At 40.3% G+C, this 12452-nt stretch overlaps 2 non-coding genes across 2 annotated transcripts; both read right to left on the minus strand.

Moving 5' to 3' along the window:
* Positions 1 to 4116: 4116 nt before the first annotated feature.
* On the minus strand, positions 4117 to 4198 carry TRNAS-GCU (transfer RNA serine (anticodon GCU)). The gene has a single exon. It is a non-coding gene; the product is annotated as a tRNA-Ser (tRNA).
* Positions 4199 to 11326: 7128 nt separating this feature from the next.
* TRNAP-CGG (transfer RNA proline (anticodon CGG)) lies at positions 11327 to 11398 on the minus strand. Its single transcript has one exon. It is a non-coding gene; the product is annotated as a tRNA-Pro (tRNA).
* Positions 11399 to 12452: the final 1054 nt, after the last annotated feature.

The following is a 12452-nucleotide window of genomic DNA, read 5'->3' on the forward strand; positions in this document are numbered from 1 at the left end:
TCTGTCTTCTCTGAATCTCCATTCTGTCAGGAAAGACATGCACCCTTGTTGGCCTCAGGGTTTTGGTTAACAGGAAATGGCAAAACCTCTCTTCAGAGTACTGTTTTCTAGATTACTGTTTCTCTCAGAAGAGAAACACCAGTGTCTAAGGAATTCTCCACATGGGTCAACAAGACTTCCATTTTACCCCTACAGGTAGAGGGACCCAACATTAGAGGGTGATGCTGTAGATGACATCCCACCCTCATCTAGCAGTAGGACCTGGTGGACTTTTGAGTGAGGACAGTTGTGTTTGTCTTTGGCTCGTTTTTTTTTTTTTTCTTCTTCACCAGCTCTCATTTTCTCAAAGTCTCTTACCTTCTGAAATTTCAGTCATTCTTTTTTCACTACCCATAGTCTCCTCCCTGGCCATATTAAATGGAGTATCCCATCTAGTCCAACCAATGAAGGAATGAATTACTTTGAATTTGTCTCCAGCCTAAACTCCTTCTTACTTTAAATCTGCACTTGCAAACAAATGACCTGAGATACTTTTTGAAATACCATCAAAAGGACCTGAGCAATAATTGCCACTATCAGTTCATTGGAAGGACTGATGCTGAAGCTGAAACTCTAATACTTTGGCCACCTCATGTTAAGAGTTGACTCATTGGAAAAGACCCTGATGCTGGGAGGGATTGGGGGCAGGAGAAGAAGGGGACGACAGAGGATGAGATGGCTGGATGGCATCACCGACTTGATGGACTGCCGGGGACCAGCCCCGGCTGATCCAGGGTATTCGAAGCGGGGACGGCGTTGGCGAGGATCAGGAAACAATTGCTTAATTAAATGTTAATTAAGGATATAAAGAGTAATAGAATGAGGATAGCTCAGTAAAATTCAGTGAAGAAAAGAGGCTGAAATAAGGATAGCTCAGTGAGGAAATTCAGTGGAGAAAAGAGGCTGAATAATTCAGCCAGAAGGTAAGAGAAAGAACGACATGGTGAGACCAAGTTTCGGTGAACAAGGCCCGCACTTTACTTTTTCAAAGTAGTTTTTATACCTTAAGTTATGCACAGAGGATAATGGGGGAAGGGGTAGAGTCTTGCAGCAAACCAGGCTTTCTTCCTGCAAACTTATCATATGCAAAAGCTTAGGTGATTTGCATCATCTTCTGGCCCGGAGGCCTGTTAACATTTTAAGACCTTTTCTTCAGAAAACTTATTTTTCTCTAAAGGTGATTGGTCAGCAGCCACCCTCCAAAAGCATTAGATAAAGTTGCATTCCTACAGCGCAAAGGTGTGGTGGGCTACAACAAGAAAAAGAATTAACTCAAGGGTCCCAGGTTACAAACATTAAAGCTACTATTTACACCAATTATATTAACCAATACACTGCCAGGGACACAGCAGGTAAGGGATATGGAAACTTAGCAGCAAACATTGGCCCAACAAGTGAAAATCCCTTCACCAATACAATTTCTAATCAATCTTTTAACTACTCAAAAGAATCTGTGTTTAGACAGTTTAGAACATCTCCTGCCTCTCACAGTTGGGAGGCTCTGAACAATCACATGAGGCCGGAAAAACCTATTCAGGCAGGCTAGAGGATTTCCAAAGGAGTTTGTAGGTTAAACACTGTCACACCCAGGAATTATTAACTGGAGCTGTAAGCTAACTTTTTTCAGAGAGGTAGTGGGGGACAGCCCCCCGTAAAGTCAGAGGTGTAGGTGAAAGCACAAAGCAGAAAGTAGGCAGACTCTGGTTTTGGGGGTATATGCTCGAGAATTTCCAGGGGGACTCCTGAAGCTCGATCCCGCCTTTGCGTATGCCGAGCCTCCTTCCTCATGACCTTTGTCATGGGCGGAGTTCCTCACGCTGGCTACCGGCAGTGATAGAATTCCAGTTGAGCTATTCCAGATCCTGAAAAGTGCTGCAATCAATATGCAATATGCACTCAATATGCAATATGCCGGCTCCCGGCAATGGACATGAGTTTGGGTAAACTCCAGGAGTTGGTGATGGACAGGGAGGCCTGGCGTGCTGCGTCTGCAAAGAGTCAGACACAACTGAGCTACTGAACTGAACTGAACTGATTCAGAACTAGATCAGGGAAAGATAAAAAGTGAATCACTCACATTGTTTTATTGAGTCCAGTTTAATTTTTCATGAACACGTATCATTATCCTCATTTAAGATGTGAAGCTGAGGCTCAGGGGAAAATAGCTTCTTCAAGTCACATGGCTAACTGGCAAAGCCACTAGTGGAAAGCAGACTTTTTTTTTACTCTAAAATGCGTGTTCTTTCGTCCACCTCATGTTCTCTCCACATTCCTTCTTCACATGTGCTTGCCAGTTCTCTTAACATATATTTACATATTTGAGGATTTCTTCACCAGTTAAATATATATCCGAACTCCAAGGACTTGCCAAATCTTGTAGATTATTCCTGCACATTCTTTTTCTTTTCACTTACTTCTTCATCCATTCGTGGTAAATAGTACTGTGGAGGAAATAGTGTGTCACATATAGGCCACCTCTGATTTTAGAGGCTGATAGAAGGTACATAGTCTGGCATCTGGGGCCCTTCCATGTTTGAATAACTTCTTGTTTCTGCCCCTCTAGTTACACCATCTTGTAATCTTTCTGACACAGCTAAAGAAACATAATTCAAAACTCAGCACAGGGGAGGCAGGAGAAAAGAAGTACTAAAAGGGACAGTGAGACTTCAGGGACAGCAGATAAGTTCACTATCTTGATTGGGGTCATGGTATGTGTATACATAATGTCAAAATTCATCAAAATGTACCCTGTAAATATATGCAGTTCATCATATACCAGTTATACTTTAATAAAGCTATTTTAAAAATAAAAGTAAAAATTCAGTTATTGGGTCAAAATATAATAGGAAAAAGCAAAACTGCAATATACCTTTTTAAAGTTAGTTATGAAAAGCCTACAAGTAAGGAACAAGAACTCTAATTCACCATGGAAATGAATTAGAGCCTGGGAAGTGCACCCAGGAAAATTTGTCTGATGTCTATTCTGTGGCTTATGAGAGTCTTACCTTACGTATAGTCAAGGATATCACTTAGTATGCCAAGAAGATTAAATGAGTACCTCAGGGAAAGAGGACAGACACCCTTTCTTTCAGTCTGGGGTACTTTAGCTGCAACGTGGAGAAGGCGATGGCACCCCACTCCAGTACTCTTGCCTGGAAAATCCCATGGATGGAGGAGCCTGTTGGGCTGCTGTCTATGGGGTCGCACAGAGTCGGACACTACTGAAGCGACTTAGCAGCAGCAGCAGCAGCAGCTGCAACGTGGTAGAGTAAAGAACACCTGCGTCATGTCTATTACCACAAAGAAATTTTAATCTCCCAATGGGGTAAAATATGACTTTATTGTTGCTTTATGATACAACTTTCAATTCATTGAAAGTCTCAGATGGAGTCCTGCAAGTCGCTCTACCCAGACTTTCCCAACCATCTCCCCTGCCAAATCCTGGGATTCTGACAGTCTCTAAATGATGCTTCTTGTCATGTGGCCTTTACACAGGATGTCTTCATTTTCAAGTTCTCGGGGGCACAATTTGGAAATATCCAATCCAATCACTCTCCAGCAACAGATTCTTGGTTCCAACCTCAAGCAGCATACTGAATGTGGCCTCTTAGAAAGAGGTTTGTATGGTTGTCATCTGAAACTAAGTTACCTCCAAATTCCTTGATCTTTTAAAAACTCACGTTCTCATCTCTTCAGGGCTATACATTTCTTCAATTTTGGTCAGTAGATTTGTTCTTGAGAATCTAATTCAAATTTTGCCTTGGTCTGCTAGTTCTGCTGACTGTATCTGTTGATGAATTTATTTTATTGTTCATTGGAGTAATAACTTCTAAAATGAGGGACTGCAGAAACCAGATTCCAGTTTCTACCAGCTTTGTCTTTCACTAATCTCGTCCTCCACTGAAGTAACTTCATCAATGACAGTAGCCGAAACAACTGTCAACGGAAACTAGGAAAATCCACACATACCTCTGTAACAGTTGTGAGTAGGGAAGTAAGAGCAGCTTTCTCGTAGGTGAATTCAAAGTTTAGATCTGGGTAGGTGATCTTCCTTTCTCCTTACTAAAAATGCCAGGTCGACGAAGGTGGGATTCGAACCCACGCGTGCAGAGCACAATGGATTAGCAGTCCATCGCCTTAACCACTCGGCCACCTCGTCTTTACACCTTAGGTATTTGGCAAGGTTTATTTCAAAGTTCATACTTGGGAACTCACTATTTCAGAGAGAAAGACGGTTAAGAGATGGCTTGGAGACGTCTGGGAGACGTGGAGGTGGCCCGTTTTCACACGAATGGACAAAGAACTGGATTGGAAAAAACTGCGACGGGGGAAAAAAAAAACCAACACATTTGCGTGGGCCTTCATTCCTTTTCTCCCGCTGCAGGCAGGGGGCACCTCAGCATCAAGTCCGAGTTTGTTGTCACCGTCTCGCGTCCGGGGAGCCTGGTCCAAAGCCCCCAGGGCGCAGCCGAAAAGACCGCAGGGAACAGTGGTTCCCAAAACCAGTCCCCTTGGAGTCGTTGTCAGGGAAGCTGGCGAATGTGGACTCCTAACGCGGGGTTAATAAAATAATTTGGAAAATTAAACGATGAATCTGAATAGGGCTCAATTTCTATTCAATGTTATTGCCCCTTTTGCAATACTTTAGGGTGAATTGTGTAGAAAAGAATCCTTAATTCTTGGGGTTCTCCTCTCGGATCATCCGCATCAGAGGAACCATTCACTTGTTTTCCTTCCAAATACCCGTGTATTTCTTGAATGGTTTTCTAGAGGAAATGTTTCCCAACTTTCATTTGCTCTTACAAGGGGTGCAGTGCTAAAAATGTTAAGTGACTCATTTCTAAAAATGAGTTGAAAAAATGTTTCTGGGAAAGAGTGAAAAAAACCTATTTTAGCTGTCTTTTGGGAGTTTTGATTGGTTTGGTTGTTTCATGGAATGAGTAACAGGCACATGAATGAACATGAGTACAGACTAACTCTAATTGTAATGAATCATAAATGCCTGAGAAAAGATGGTAATACTGAAAGTGAGCCTTGAGCAAATTTTCTAGAGGTGAGAAAAATGAGGGTGTCCCAGACTGAGAAAAGGGTGTGTTCAAAGGTGAGGAATGAATATCTAGATAACTGTTGGAAATCACTGTGGCTGGTGTGCTGAAGCACATGAGAGGCTGGTCAGGAAACATCAATAAATCTGAGAATGAAAGCTGGTCATGAAGATTTTTCTTGTGAAGATCAAGTAAATCAATCACAGGATGAACAACAGCAAACATGGAAGAAATCCTGTAGGAATAGATTCCTGCTTCATTTTCACACTTGTAGTGTGAGTGTTACCTAAAGGTGCATGGGGGGGCGTGGAGGGGGGTGCGGTCTGGCAGCTCACTGCTTAAAAGCCAGGAAACAGGCCAGGTTGGTGTAAAGGAAAGTTTGCTTTATTTCAGATGCTGGCAACCTAGCGTGCGGGTGGTGGACATCTGTCTACAGGCCAACTCCCTGCTCTTCCCCCACCACAAGCAGGGGATGAGAGAGTCCTTGGTGGAGGGGCTACATGCAGAAATAGCACAGTCATCTCTAACAGTTATCTTGAAATTGGTCATCAGTGGTCTGACCAGCATCATCTTGGTTGTTTTAGGTACAGTTACTCTTCAGTTCCAGGGTGCACTTGTTCCCATTTCTTTGCGGTCAGCTCTCAGAATTGTGGCAGCTCATATTCTGGGTACAGTCTGGTCATCATGTAGTTAACTTCTCCACCTGGTGTTTTGGTATCTATAAGACAGCTCACAGGAAATGGCTCAGAATATTATCTATAGCCTTTGAGGAAAGGTCCTTAACTGTGCTTAATGACTGCATTGTTATTATTTAGTCTCCTTTGTTTCAGCATTTGTCACTTCTCTGATTAAACTTATTCTTTGACTAAGTTTTCACAGGCAAAAGGTAGGCAGAAGACATGGGGGGCGGGGGGAGGGTGTGGGGCAACGATCATATGGTCCTACTCCATTTCATGAGGACACTACCTTAGGTTGCTCTAACATTTTCTTCAGTGAAAACCATCCTTAACTTGTCCCAGAGAATCAATCTCTCTTCTTGCTTGGAAAAGTTCTTTAAAAAAAAAAAAAAAAATTGGGGAGTGGGGGTGGGAGGGAGGGATAAGAGGTAGGGGACATATGTTTACCTATGGCTGATTCATATTGATATATGGCAGAAACCAACACAATATTGTAAAACAACTATCCTTCGACTAGAAATAAATAAATTTAAAACACTTTTGGAAAAGTCCTTATATTTTAATGTAGGCTGCATTGTTCTGCCGGGATCTTCCCCTCAATTTAACCCATATCCCTCCACTTTATTTCTCATGCTCAGTCTAATTCATGATTTTGTATCAAGAAAAATTTATTTCCCCTTTCTTCCAACAAGACATTTTCCCTCATGGAGTGCTCTTGCCCTTTTTCATTTTAACCTGGATAAATTTTTTTATCCACCCTTGGTTCTCAGTTTAAAGCTTATTTTTTTAAAAAAGTTAAAATGTTTAAATTAAAGTTAACCACACATTTCAAAATCTCAAGTACTTCAGAAATATGTGTGTGTTAGAAAGTGGTTCTCTTCCCCCTTTGGTGGAGGCAAAGATTTTCAGTCATTTGGCTTTTTGTTTGTGTTGTTTTTGTTCTACCAACAACATGTTTCCAAATATCATGCTATGGCAGAGATGGCTAGTTACCATCAGTATTTGTTCTTTCCTTCCAAGAAATGGAAATTTGGTAGCGTTCATAACCATCCATGAAAAAATTACAGCGCACCACTTTCCCTGATGCGTGGTCATGTGGCCAATTTCTAAACCAGAGCATTAGAGATAAAGTGGATGTAAAGCTTTCAAGTTATGTTCAGAAGAGGGAAGAAATACCATTCATTTCTCTCTTCTGACTATATCTGCTTGCTGGAAAAGGCAGCATTATAGGAATGAAGGTGTCATGAAATATAAAGAGATTGGAAACAGTAACCCATAGGAAGGAGGGAACCATGAGATAGGAGATTAGAACCAATACCCTAGAGCCAAAATATCACTCTGGGATTGATTATACCTTCAGACTGTTACATGAGAGATCATGAGGGCTTCTTGTGTAGCTCAGTTGGAAAAAGCAATGTGGGAGAGCTAGATTCAATTCCTGGATTGGAAGGATCCCCTGGAGAAGGAAATGGCAACCCACTTCAGTATTCTTGCCTGGAGAATCCCATGGACAGAGGGGACTGAAAGGCTACAGTTCATGGGATTGCAAGAGTCAGACATGACTTAACGCTATTTTTCTTTCTTTCTGTTTCCTTTAATGTACAGTTCATTGGGGTCTTTGTCAGAGAAAAAATTGTGTTTTAATTAATACAGATGCTTTTATTTCTACTTTTACATTTTTTCCAGTTTTGTATTTTCTATTGATTACTTCTTAAATCAAAAAAAGATTCATTTCTCTTTCCTTGCCTTAAATATCACCATATACAGACACCCTTACTATTGATTTTTCTTCTGAATTTATTTATATCATAATATTTATTGAATTAGTATCACTGTTCATATATTATGATTGGAAAATACCATTCACTGGTCTGTCATGATATTTTTGTTTCCTGAACATTACAGTTTTTTCTTACTACTATACTACTATTACTAAGTCACTTCAGTCGTGTCCGACTCTGTGCGACCCCATAGACGGCAGCCCACCAGGCTCTCCCGTCCCTGGGATTCTCCAGGCAAGAACACTGGAGTGGGTTGCCATTTCCTTCTCCAATGCATGAAAGTGAAAAATGAAAGTGAAGTCACTCAGTCGTGTCTGACCCTCAGCGACCCCATGGACTGCAGCCTTCCAGGCTCCTCCATCCATGGGATTTTCCAGGCAAGAGTACTGGAGTGGGGTGCCATTGCCTTCTCCCAGTTTTTTCTTAAATTACCACAAATAACTATAAAAGCTTTGACAAAAAAAGAAATTGGGTGTTTTCTATACTAACTATACAGTTTTCATCCTGATGTCTTCCTGAGAAAGATTTCATTGGAGATAAGATTTTTTAATATTTTGGTGCTGGAGAATATCTTTTATATTTCTCTTACACTTGCTTAAATATTTGGTTGGGTATGGAATGCTAGGGAATATTTTCTTCAGGATTTTGAAAGAGTTCTCCATTTTCTTCTAGATTTCAGTATTGCTTTTGAGAATTACAAAGTCATTCTAATTACTGTGTTTCATTTGTAATTAGTTTTTCTCTCTTTCAAGATGATTTCTTTGTCTTTAATGTACTAAAATGTCTGAAAGATATGCCTTTGTGTGCATCTATTTTCATTCACTGTTCTGGGAGCTCTATTACATCATTAAATTTGGAAAAATCATCTATTTCAGTTTGAGAAATTAACTTTACTTTTTTGTCAATTTTCTCACTTATCTGTTCTGTATTCTCTCGCTTTACCTTTTTTTCCCTAGAATTTTTCATACTTGGATTTTGAACCTCCGGGATGTTTCCTCTACTTTTCAAAAAGTAGTATTCTCTCCTAGTTACAATCTGTTTATATTTTTCAATAGACTATTTTTAAGGCAGTTCTAGGTGTACAGAAAAATTAGTACAAAAGTACAGAGTCCACACATACCTCCTATTGTCCCCCACAGCTTCTCCTATGATTTACATTGCATATTATTTGGTACATTTGTTACAACTGATGAACCACTATTAATACATTATTATTAACATTCTTCATGTTAGGGTTTACTCTTCACTTTAGACATTCTTTGGGCTTGACAAATGTATAATGACATATATCCATCATTACAGTATTGCACAGAATAGTTATATTGCCCTGTGTTCCACATCTTCATCCATACATTCCCTAGAACTACTGATATTTTTATTGTTTCTATATCTTTCTTTTCCCAGAAAGTCATATAGTTGGAATCACACAGTATGCAGCCTTTTCAAATTGGCTTCTTTCACTTAGTAATATGTTTTTTAAGTTTCCTGCATGTCTTTTTGTGACCTGATAGCTTATTTCTTCTTATTACTAATATTCCATTGTATGGATGTACCACGGTTTGTTTATCCATTAATTTATTGAAGGGCATTTTGGTTGCTTTCAAGTATTGACAATTATGAATAAAGTTGCTTTAAACATTCATGTGCAGGCTTTTTTGTGGAAGTAAATTTTAAGTTCATTTGGATAAATATGAAGGAGTGCCCTTATATTATTACTCCGCATTCTGGAAAATGTCCTTTACATTTTATTTCAACTATTCTATTAAGTTTTTCATGTCTACTCCCACAATTTCAACTTTGAGACTTCTGTACCTAAGAGTATCTTGTTGAACAGCAGCCTCTTTTAAAACAAGAATAGATGTAATAACATGCCTGAGATTTTTTTTCTCCTCTCTGCATAATATTTTCCTCTATTTTTTTAGTTCACGTTCATCTCTGTCTTTCATATTAGACATTCACTTTAGATTTCTAGTGACCTTTGATTGCTGGTCTGCAGATATAATTAGGCCCTAAAAATGACTGAAAATGAGATTATGAGTCTAGTTTACTGACTGTGGGCTTCACTTGTAAAGTGATCTACCTGTACCTTTTACTATCAGGCAATATCTTTAACTCATCCTTCTTGGGATAGTAAAATTCCTTGAAAAAGGATCATTAAATCTGCTTAGATGATGTAAAACTGACTTCTTGAATTCTGAGAAAATTCTTAAAGGACAGAGGTTGGAGGAAATCCTTCTCCAAACGTGTACCTTCATACTTATTGAGTTCCCAAAACTGATCAAGGAAAGACAAAAAATAACAAGGAAAGGTATCAAAAGAGATAATATTTCTGAATACCATGATGAGCAGGGCCAGGTGAGTCCCTAGGTTATCAAGAAGCAAGGAAGACGTGGTGGTTTGTGTGTGTGTTCACTCTAAGTTTCAACCACATAAGATGGTTATCCTGAGGATATATCTTAATTTAGCTAGCATGAGCAAAGTAACTGGATTAATACCTTCCCTCTCCACCGTATTTCTTCATCTTCCAAATTTCATTAATCAATTCACCTGAACGTTTTCAACAGTTTCAAACTGAGAGGTTTTCCTGGGGTCAAGGAGAAGGTATGGCAAGTTTCCAGGTTTGAGGTAGGGAAGCCCTCAAACTTCCAAGAGTTAGTGATTTCTCTTCGTAGTTTTTCTCTCCCGGTGGACAAACTGTGGCCGGCAATATTCCCCGGAAATCTACAGGTGGGCTCTGGATATTTGTGCTGCGGGAATTCTACACCACTTGCGATATTAAATCCCATAGAAACAAAAACTGTTTAATTTTTTTTATTCCTGGTCCCTCACCGCATCCCTGGGATCCAGCAGAGGCTGACACGTAGTATTCACTGAATATTCATTCATTGAATGAATAGGTAAATAAACTCTGACCAGGGAGTGCAGCTCCAAGGTGCAACGCAGGAAAAGAAAGAGGCTTACATCCTAACCGTTGATTACAGTGGGAGTGGCGGCGGCAGCAACTAGGAGTGCCTTTTACTTTAGTCAGTGCGGTATCTGTAACTGCTGCGAGTGGGAGAATGATCACTCAAGTCGGAGATAGCAGTGGAAATGCAAATCCACATCTCTACCAGAGGAAGTCAGGTACTGCTGCTGCTGCTACTGCTGCAAAGTTGCTTCAGTCGTGTCCGACTCTGTACGACCCCAGAGACGGCAGTCCACCAGGCTTCCCGGTCCCTGGGATTCTCCAGGCAAGAACACTGGAGTGGGTTGCCATTTACTTCTCCAATGCAGGAAAGTGAAAAGTGAAAGTGAAGTCGCTCAGTCGTGCCCGACTCCTAGCGACCCCATGGACTGCAGCCTACCAGGCTCCTCCATCCATGGGATTTTCCAGGCAAGAGTACTGGAGTGGGGTGCCATTGCCTTCTCCGAGTCAGGTACCGGTTGACCGTAATTCACACTTCCCCGCTCCGCCCCACCCAGTCAAGTACGCACACGTACGTACGTAGGCACGTACACACGTAGGCACAAACTAGGTGCCCAAGGCCTTCGTTCTTGACTTTTGGAAAGAGATCCATCTGAGAACAGGAAATGGGGGGGCGGGGGGGAGGGTGGGATAGGGGGAGGGCGTCTGCGAACTAACATCAACACTCCAGATACCTCCCAATCAAGGGGATCTGGAATTAAGTACCCAGCTGCTCGGAAGACAATCCCATTGTCAGTGCAATGAAATCCCATCTTTTTGGCAACAATATTAGAGAAAATACTTTTCCTCATTATTTATTGGAATTTTCGAAAAGGAAGCGGGCTCGTCCGGGATTTGAACCCGGGACCTCTCGCACCCGAAGCGAGAATCATACCCCTAGACCAACGAGCCACTTACGTAGCATGTCTGCCCATGTTTAATATAAGAAGAACTAGAATCAATTTTCTTGGCCCCACACGGTATCAAGTATGAGCCCCCTATATTTAAATAATAACTAATATACATTTGGGGGTCTTATGATGACCTTTTAATTTAGGCCCAAGTTACTAAAGTTTTCATCCTTCCTCCTGTCAGTTATACAGTAACCATTACAAAGTGAGTTCCACCTGTATACTAATCTATGACTTCACTGACAAGATTACATCATAAAGGTCACATTAGGAAAGTACTCTGTTTTTGAACCATATTTTTTAAATTGAAATATAACTTACCCACAATATTGTTAGTTTCAGATTTGATTCTTAATTTGTCTAAAGAAGTATATATTCCAAATTTCATTATGTACTTCGCGGTGTGACAAATAATTTGAGTAACATTCATATTAGTTTTCTATACTTTACTTTCAAAGAGGAAATTGACATTTTGTTGGACAAGTCCCCTGAAAACTTGCTTAGTCATAAGTAAGCATTTTTGTCAAGATATTATTTCAATATGGGATCCCCTAAAACAGTATTGTACCCCAAGCACAGGCCATTGTTTTTGCATCTGTTTTATGACTTTGAAATCTCTATATTCTGCCATAACTAAGAACAGAATCCTTCAAAGATTTAACACTTTAGAAAAAGATTCCCAAAGATCTTCTCTTCGGTGCAAGCAGCTGTCTTCAAATTCTTTATAGATTGGCATTCCTGCTTTCTGAGTTTCTCATAAGACTTCGCTGGAAAAAAGGCAATGCTGGCAGATGAATGCTTAGTTTGGCTGCCTCTTGTTTGTATCTTTAGCTTTAGAAGAAAGTTTTGGCATTTCAGTAAGGATTCAGAGAAAGGAATTTGAAGTGCCAGCTCCTTTGAAAGCTGGTTCATCAACTCAATTTTTTAATAAAGTTTCTTACCAATGTTTTTCTACTTTACCCATAACACCATGTATGCGGAAACTTTTGATCAGCGAAGATGGAATATATATTTGAAAGGCATAAAAATTGGAATTTTATACAAAGTACACATTA

The sequence above is a fragment of the Bos grunniens genome, chromosome 23 (genome assembly GCF_055505025.1).
Source record: "Bos grunniens cultivar Pamir isolate PY7600 chromosome 23, Bosgru_T2T1.0, whole genome shotgun sequence".
Lineage (NCBI taxonomy): Eukaryota > Metazoa > Chordata > Mammalia > Artiodactyla > Bovidae > Bos > Bos grunniens.